The sequence below is a fragment of the Moschus berezovskii genome, chromosome X (assembly GCF_049115385.1).
Source record: "Moschus berezovskii isolate FMDL1 chromosome X, NW_MosBer_1.0, whole genome shotgun sequence".
NCBI lineage: Eukaryota > Metazoa > Chordata > Mammalia > Artiodactyla > Moschidae > Moschus > Moschus berezovskii.
This window is the reverse complement of record NC_142488.1, coordinates 133,080,402-133,089,960: the sequence shown is the minus strand read 5'-3', so window position 1 is coordinate 133,089,960 and position 9,559 is coordinate 133,080,402. Positions and strand designations below refer to the sequence as shown.

At 37.8% G+C, this 9,559-nt stretch overlaps 1 non-coding gene across 1 annotated transcript; it reads right to left on the bottom strand.

The window, feature by feature from the left end:
- Positions 1–6,790: 6,790 nt before the first annotated feature.
- Positions 6,791–6,897, bottom strand: LOC148773465 (U6 spliceosomal RNA). Its single transcript, XR_016036984.1, has one exon. It is a non-coding gene; the product is annotated as a U6 spliceosomal RNA (small nuclear RNA).
- Between the last annotated feature and the right edge of the window lie 2,662 nt (positions 6,898–9,559).

Here is a 9,559-nt window from a genome sequence, read left to right as displayed (position 1 = left end):
ATCCCCTGGAGAAGGAAATGGCAACCCACTCCAGGATTCTTGCCTGGAAAATGGATGGAGGAGCTTGGTAGGCTACAGTCCATGGGGCCACAAAGAGTCAGACACCACTGAGAGACTTCACTTCACTTCACTTCTGTGGTATAGTATTAGACTAGAATCAGAGGTGTGAAGTTATGGTTTTCAATATATAGAAAGAATTAGAAATACATATAACTCTAAGAGTGTAAATACATAGAGTCCATGAGTACAATTAGCATCCAAATCTTTGCTTCTAATTAACCCTCAGCACTAAAAGGAACCAGGGCTTCTTGAATAGCTGATTCCAGAGTTGAACTGAAGAAGGTAAATGAGGCCATAAATCCCTGGGTTGGGAAGATCCCATGGAGAAGGAAATGACAACCCACTTCAGTATTCTTGCCTGGAGAATCCCATGGACAGAGGAGCCTGACAGGCTACAATCCATGGGGTTGGAAAGAGAGTTGGGTATGACAGTGACTAAATAACAATATCTCATTGTGCCAGGAAGAAAGGGATTGCTCTAAGAAACATAGAAAAATATCAAGTGAACATGTTCTTAGAATATCAGAGGCACTCCTACTGGTCAAATCTTAGAAAATGTAAACTTAAAAAAAATAATGTTAGTGACAGATTGCAAAGGTTTATCAGTGGTGCAAAGTAGAAACCCATGAGTCCACACTGTAATAAATAAATGAATAAATAAATAGGAGAGATTGGAAAGTTCTTCCTTATAGTAGAAAACAAATATTGAAGCTATGATGGAATTAGAAAATCACCACTTGGTAACCATCATGGTAGTAAGTATTTCAGTCAGGAACCTATACATGCGAAAATACGTGGGTGAAAGTAGGAAGAGAAAAATAATACTTAAGCAGTCTCAAAATATCTTCCTATAAATTGCATACTAATGACAAAAAAAAGGTACTTTATGCCAAGAATCCTGCAGATAGCACCTTATTCATGTGATCCAAATTATCATCAATGATGGAATAAATGTACAAGATGAGATAAATATATATTGTGCACTTCAATATTGCTTCTGTGATGTTCCTGCCAAACACATGAATCTAATAGTGAGGAAACATCATGCAAATGTCAACTGAGAGACAGTTTAAAAAATAGTTGGCAGATAATCTACAAGTCTTATGGTCTTAAGGTCCAGGAAGAACTTGAGAACTGTTCTGGATTGAAAGAGACTGAAGATATATGATAATTGGGTGCAATGCATGACCTGTGATTGGATTGTTTCACTACAGAGGGCATTACTGGTAAGGTTGGTGAAACCTGAATAGGGACTCTGGATTTTTTGTTTGTTTGTTTTATTTTTTAAATTTATTTATTTTAATTGTAAGCTAATTACTTTCCAATATTGTCTTGCTTTTGCCATACATTGACATGAATCCACCCCAGGTGTACATGTGTTCCCTATCTTGAACCCCCCCTCCCACCTCCCTCCCCATCCCATCCCATCCCTGTGGGTCATCCCAGTGCACCAGCCCCGAGCTGGATTGGCGATTCATTTCACATACAATAATATACATGTTTCAATGTCATTCTCCCAACTCATCCAACCCTCGCCCTCTCCCACAGAGTCCAAAAGACTGTTCAATACATCTGTGTCTCTTTTGCTGTCTTGTATACAGGGTTATCATTACCATCTTTCTAAATTCCATATATATGTGTTAGTATACTGTATTGGTATTTTTCTTTCTGCCTTACTTCACTCTGTATAATAGGCTGCAATTTCATCCCCCTCACTCTATTTTTTTTACTGTTCCACTAACTCTCTGCTTGAAATTATCTCAAAATAAAAAGAAAAGATACAATCTGCAATATTTCATAACTTATAAATAAAAATGAAACAATTACTTTACACTAAAATATGTATACTGGAGAAAGCAATGGCAAGCCACTTCTGTACTCTTGCCTAGAAAATCCCATGGATGGAGGAGCCTGGTAGGCTGCAGTCCGTGGGGTCGCTAAGGGTCGGACACGACTGAGTGACTTCACTTTCACTTTTCACTTTCACACATTGGAGAAGAAAATGGCAACCCACTCCAGTGTTCTTGCCTGGAGAATCCAGGGATGGGGGAGCCTGGTGGGTTTCTGTCTATGGGGTCACACAGAGTCGGACATGACTGAAGTGACTTAGCAGCAGCAGCAGCAGCAAAATATGTATATAATATCTAGTATGTGCCAGATACTGAGCTTGACCCTGAGGATAACAACATATGAAGACAGAAAACTCATTTGAAGGACAGAGGTATGTTTGAGGAGGGGGTGAAGTTTGGCAGATATGAGAGAAACAGTATGGAAGAGTAATAGGAAGCTTGACTCCACCACCCAGAGTCAAAGATTTTAAACTCCACCCCTACCACCATGATCACTCCCATGTCATCTACAAAAACTACTTAATCTTGCAACCTCTCAGGTTGCTCATCATATAATCAAGATCATAATAGTAACTCATCAAGTTGGTTTTAAAAATCAAAGATAATGACTATGTCAAGTGTCAGAGTTCCTAGAACTTAGAAGATATTCAATAAACAAAAGCTACTAGTTGCAGTATAAAAATAATAATAATGCAATAATATTCTCTAGTCTGTGGTTTTAAAAAACATGAAATTTGAGTATAATATAAAACATGCTAAAAGACACATATCAAGACATATACATTGGATGTTAGCTAAATATTGTCATAATATTTCATTATATATACATATATATATCAAATCAATATGGTACACACTTTACATTTATACAATGTTATATGTCACTTTGGAGAAGGCAATGGCAAGCCACTCCAGTACTCTTGCCTAGAAAATCCCATGGATGGAGGAGCCTGGTAGGCTGCAGTCCGTGGGGTCGCTAAGGGTTGGACACGACTGAGCGACTTCACTTTCACTTTTCACTTTCACACATTGGAGAAGGAAATGACAACCCACTCCAGTGTTCTTGTCTGGCGAATCCCAGGGACGGGGGAGCCTGGTGGGCTTCTGTCTATGGGGTCACACAGAGTCGGACACGACTGAAGTGACTTAGCAGCAGCATATGTCACTTATGTCTCAATAAAACTGTAAGAAAAAGGCACACGACTTTACTTTACCCATACCGTAACCCACATAAAAGCTTAGATGTGCCCATGTTCAAACCTAGTACCATATACTAGATATAGGTTTGCAATGTACAACATGTGTCTGGACACAACCATCTAGACAAGCACAGTAAACATCTCCAACTAACTTATACCACTAACCTTCTAGGTGTCAATGAGGCTGCATTTGTTTCTGGAGCTCCAGGTCCTTCTCAAATCTCATGTGGTTGTGGCAGAATTCATTTTTTTGAGATTTAGAAATGAGGTCCCACTTTCCTACTGGCTATTGGTTGGGGGTCACTGTCAACTCATAGAAACTGCATTCAGGTCCTAGTCATGTGAACTTCATACAACACGCAGCTTACTTCTTCAGAGCCAGAAGGAAAATCTCTTGTTCAATCTGCTAAAACAGATTCATATATACCATAATGCAATAGCATGAATCTATGTCATCTCTTTGACATATTCTATTGATTAGAAGCAAGTCACAAATTGTAACTGCATCAAGGTGAAGAAATTACACAAGAAACTTTAACTCAATCAGTCATTGTCTGCAAGTTTCACCTACCACAGTATATGCTACCATTATATCAGAAAAGGGAATACATTTCTGTGTGGTCCTATATTTTGACCATAAATTAGACTATAGGATATAGGGATATGAATGAGTGAGTCTAGGGGTATATATATGGATTTTGGAATTGGATATGGACATGGCTATTTGTTGCACACAACTCTCAGTATGCTTTAAGGCATGATAATCAATAAAGAGACAGGACTCTTATTCCTTGTATGAAGGTGCATATGCATGTCTGAATAAATAGAGACATGTATGAGCTCAATCATACACTAGTAAGCACAGCTATGTCTAAAGGTAGGGTCATTCTTGGTGAGAATAAAATAAAAATGGGTACTTGAGGCTGAGCCTGAATATATGGGTATTATTTCAAGTTTACCTTTGAAAAAAAAAGAAAAGCTATATATTTGCTTTTTTAATCATTTACCACGTTGGGATATATAGGCATAGTTCCAAACTAAGCATGAATAAAAATAATAATCGGGAAAAGAATAATATGTAGAGAAAGAATTTAAAGTGATGAATTTATACACTATTTATTCCATAGAGTACATGGTTCTGAAAGATATAAAGACTGACTCTGCAGAGGTGATTATTAAAAAAAAGTTGCTCACCATTTATTTCGACATTTGGTCTCTATTAAGGACCCTAGCACCCACTCCAGTGTTCTTGCCTGGAGAATCCCAGGGACGGGGGAGCCTGGTGGGCTGCCGTCTATGGGGTCGCACAGAGTTGGACATGACTGAAGCAAGTTAGCAGCAGCAGCAGCAGCAGCAGCAACTGACCCTAACCTTAACTACAAACTACTATATAATTTTACAAAACCAGGATGCTATGGCCAAGTAATATGGTGCCATGATGTGATTTTACAAATTGGCATCTGCTGGAAATGTGATCTCTCAAAAAATAAAGGTGGGAGGGTGATCACGCCATCTGTGTCACTTCGAGGGGACTGACAATTAATTTTAAATTACTTTCTGTCAGACCTTCAAGTGTTACAAGGTATTTTTTACTTATACATACAAATTTGCAATGCATTAATATTTTAATATAGTGTATTTTTAGGTCCAATGCAAGAAATAACCATTTGAAACAACTCTACTGTCTCTCACTGTCTAGTTAGACATGGTGAACCAATAAAAAGAAAGATTTCCTTCACAACTCAATAAGTCTGGAATATGGACTTGGCCTAAATTTGAAAACCACATTACTATAATATAAATATATTATTTATTTGCAAATTTATTGAATTGTTTATCAAAAGACCCCATTGAAAATGTGGATGCCTTGATGGTAAAATTTTAGCCCCATGGAAAATGTATTCATATGGAAAGAGCATCAAGAGAAACTTGTTAAAATGAAAATGACATTGAATACAATGCTGAAATACAGAGATGAATTTACATAGCATCACATGTCCCACAAATAACTTTGCATAAGTTTTCTCAAAATCTGAGATGTGGGATCAAGATTGGGAACTAGGAAGATCCTGAGCTCCTCTCCATGTCGCACTGGCATACCAAAATTACAGCTATGCTATCTGAGTCTCTGAAGAGTAGCAGAAAATCTCTTTGACAGTTATGAAAAGAAAGGAAATAAAACCACATCAAGGCAGGTAGGAGGGGCATCAGGTACACCCTAGTGTGGTGACGCACAAGTGGGAGGGATATCACAAACTTTGAGGTTTTCCCCTAAGGAGTGAGGGGTTCAAGCCCCACCTTGGGCATTCCAGCCCTGGGCATGAGTGAAATAGGTGAAGATAATTAAGAGGTACAAACTTTCAGTTATAAAATATGTAAGTCACAGTGATATAACGTACAGTATAGGGAATATGGTCAATATTATAAAAACCTTATATGATGACAGATGGTAACTATACACATTCTGGTGATCACTCTGTAATGTCAAAAATATTGAATCACTATGTTGTACACCTGAAACTTATGTAATATTGTAAGTCAACTCTTCTTCAATAAAAGCGAAACATAAATACAAAAAAAAATTTTTTAAGATTTCTCAAAATCTAAAGATACAGATTTATAAAATGCCAAGAAGTTTTTTATAGGTAGGCAAAATTATTGAGTCACATAGTTCAGGCCACTGACTTCTCTTTTTCTATTAGGTAATAAATTATTTGGAAGTATTGTATCACGAGGAGAAGGCAATGGCAACCCACTCCAGTACTCTCGCCTGGAAAATCCCATGGACAGAGGAGCCTGGTAGGCTGCAGTCCATGGGGTCGCCAGGAGACTGAGTGACTACACTTTCACTTTTCCTTTCATGCACTGGAAAAGGAAATGGAAACCCACTCCAGTGTTCTTGCCTGGAGAATCCCAGGGACGGGGAGCCCGGTGGGCTGCTGTCTATGGGGTTGCACAGAGTCGGACACGACTGAAGTGACTTAGCAGCAGCAGTGTATCACGATGTGTATTAAGAATGTTGTTCTTCAGTCATGTCAGACTCTTTGTGATTCCATGGAAAGCAGTGAGCCAGGCTTCCCTGTCCATCACCAACTCCTGGAGCTTACTCAAACTCATTTCCATCGAACTGATGATGCCCTCCAACAATCTTGTCCCTTTTCCTCCTGCCTTCAATCTTCCCCAGCATCAGGGGAATGAGTCAATTCTTCACATCAGGTGGCCAAAATATTGGAGCTTCAGCCTCAGTGTCTGTCCTTCCAATGAATATTCAGGGTTGATTTCCCTTAGGATTGAATAGTTTGATCTCCTTGCAGTCCAAGGGACTCTCAAGAGTCTTCTCTAGAACCACAATTCAAAAGCATAGATTCTTTGGTTCTCAGCCTTCTTTATGGTCCAACTCTCACATCCATACATCACTACTGGAAAAACGATAGCTTTGACTATATGGACACTCATTGGCAAAGTGCTAAGTCATTCAGTCATGTCCAACTCTTTGAGACCCCATGTACTGTAGACTGCCAGACTCCTCTGTCCATGGGATTTCCCAGTCAAGAATAATGGAGTGGGTTGCCATTATCTTCTCCAAGGTATCTTTCCAACCCAGGAATTGAGTCTGCATCTCTTGCATCTCCTGCATTGGCAGGAAGATTCTTTAACACTGTGCCACCTGGGAAGACCCCCCAAAATATAGGACACTTCACGAATTTCCATGTCATCTTTGCATAAGGGCCAGGCTAATCTTCTCTGTATCATTCCGATTTTAGCATATGTGCTGCCGAAGTGAGCACATTTTATATGATACTCAGTTTTAAAAAGTCTTGTTTATACATTTTGGATATTAGGCACACTAGTGTATACAGAAATCAAAATACAGTCTTGTGTGCCTGAAACATATAATGTTGTAAACCAAGGTTACCTCCCCCAAAGTCATGTTTTCTTAGGATTATTATATAATTTTTAAGACTTTAAAGAATTTTCCATGTGTTCTAAGATTACATTTGTGTGTTTTACAAAGTATAAATTATATAAATATTTAAGTAAAATCAAAGGCTATTTATAGAATACCATTTTATCTAGAAAAATAGACTACTTACATGACTTTCAGAGTTACTTTATTCTCTGTAATCATTGTCTCCAAGAGAAAGGGAACCAAAGTGATGAAAGCTGGATCATATGCAAGGATGCACCAATTCTTGTTGATTACAAAATGCATTTCATATTTGCAAAGGCAAAGATTGAAATGTATCATTCTAATAGTTTGAATGGGTATTTGGAGAATGTGATGTATCCATGTGGCATTTCTGAATGATAAAGAATCATATAATCACAGATTATTTTATAAAAATTAAATGAATCTTTTCTACTGGTGCTTTGGGGAATATTAAGAATTAGTATTAGAAAAGCTAATTATGTATGCATGTTCACTGCTCCCATTTGTACACTCTGTCTCCACAAGGATCAGTGAATTATTAACACATAATGCAGCTTGCCAAATGCTTGGCATCGAGGATGGCACTTTTAAGATTATTGGAAGCACTACGATTGAACAGAGAGTACTGGTTCCAGCTTCCAAAATTTCTCTCTGCAATGAGACACAGTCCTATCCATGTAAAATGTGGACGAAGTGTATGAAATGCAACTGGTCCACCAATGTGACCAACCAGGTTCTCAGGTAAAGTAAACCTGAAAAGTTTTGCTGGGCCTTCTCTTATGCTTATCCATTGACTGATAGTCTCTTCTTCACCACATTTGGTTAGAAATTCCCTACAGTATTATCCTAAGAGCTGACCCGCTTCTAAATCTATTTTTCCTTCTCAAGCTATTTTGTTATCCTACTTATATTCTCTTAGCATCCACTCTTTCTCTGCTGTTGCATTTTTATGTCTTCCGTTCCATTCCGTCGCTCAGTCGTGTCCGACTCTCTGTGACCCCGTGGACTGTAGCCTACCAGGCTTCTCTGTCCATGGGATTCTCCAGTCAAGAATACTGGAGTGGGTTACCGTTTCCTTCTCCAGGGGATCTTCCCGACCCAGGGATCGAACCTGGGTATCCTGCATTGGAGGCAGATGCTTTAACCTCTGAGCCACCAAGGAAGTACGATTATTTATGTCTTAGGCTTCACAAATTAAAACAATCTCATCCTTTCAAACAGACTGAGAAAGGATAAATCCTCACTGAACTGATCTATAATTTCCTTGTTACACAAACATCTGAACTGATCTATAATTTCCTTGTTACACAAACAGGCTTTACTTTTCTCGAGAAAGTAATTGATTACATGAGTAAGCAATTGCCTTGTGAAATAAGAAGTCATCACCATATTTTCAAAGGTTTTAATTTTTTGAGAATCTTAATATTCTGAGACCACTTTTAAAAAAGTATACTTTTTTCAAAAAACTGTTTCTAAGTCATCTGAAGATGCCTACAAGATATTTTTTCAGGATTATATAGTCAGCTATTATAATGTTGTGTGTGTATGTGTTTTCTGTTCAATTATTAGTAATATGGCTTTAATGGAGACATAGCATACAGTATTAGGATAAAATTTGAAAGGAGGCTCTTTCTTTCAAGGAGATTCCTTGTACCATGTAGGTGATTATCCTAAAATATACAACACTGAAGTATAATAACAAAAATTGCTAACATTTATCGGGGGCTTATTCAACCCCAAGAAACTGTTCTATGCCCTTTATATGTATTAACTCAATCTTCACAACCTTATAAGATGTTATTATCGTTATTTGATCCATGAGGAAACCAAGGCACTCTGTGGTTAAGCAGCTTGCTCAAAGTCACAAGGCTAATAAGGGGTAGAACTAGGATTCAAATCCAGAACCTATACTATTAACAATGACTGTGCTATTCTCATTAATGTTTATAAAGACTAATTTTGGAAGTTCTTATGGAAATATGCCAGGTTAAGAGTTATATAGGAGAAGTATTATTCTTTAGTTGACTCCACTGCAAGTCCATGTCATCGTGGCATTTAATTTCTCCCCATATTTGCAACTTTCTAAGCACTTCAATTGTTAAGAATGGTTAAAAATCAAAAATAAGGAGCCCTCTGGGTTTTGTAATTGCCTTAAGCTCCTGAAAGTGAGAAATCTGCTTCAAGATGGTGGTAGTTTTACTCCCTTTCAACATCATGAAAATTGCCAGATGCTGTTGGTAACTAACATGCTCTCCTGGCTTAGTTCATAGGTGGAACAATATCATTTATTTCTTTGTCATATGCAAAGCAAAGACTCTTATAAAAAAACAAACTTGGTTTCTTTTTTATAAATCCATTTATTTCTGCATTTCCAATTTTGCTTTGGGAGTTTTCAGATAGATTGATTAAGTAACTATTGATAGATAATGGCATTGCTTTTGGAATGTATCAGCAGATTGCTTCAGTCCTGGCCTTCTTCAGGTTTGAAAACACTTATTGAAATTAAAACTATTCATCAC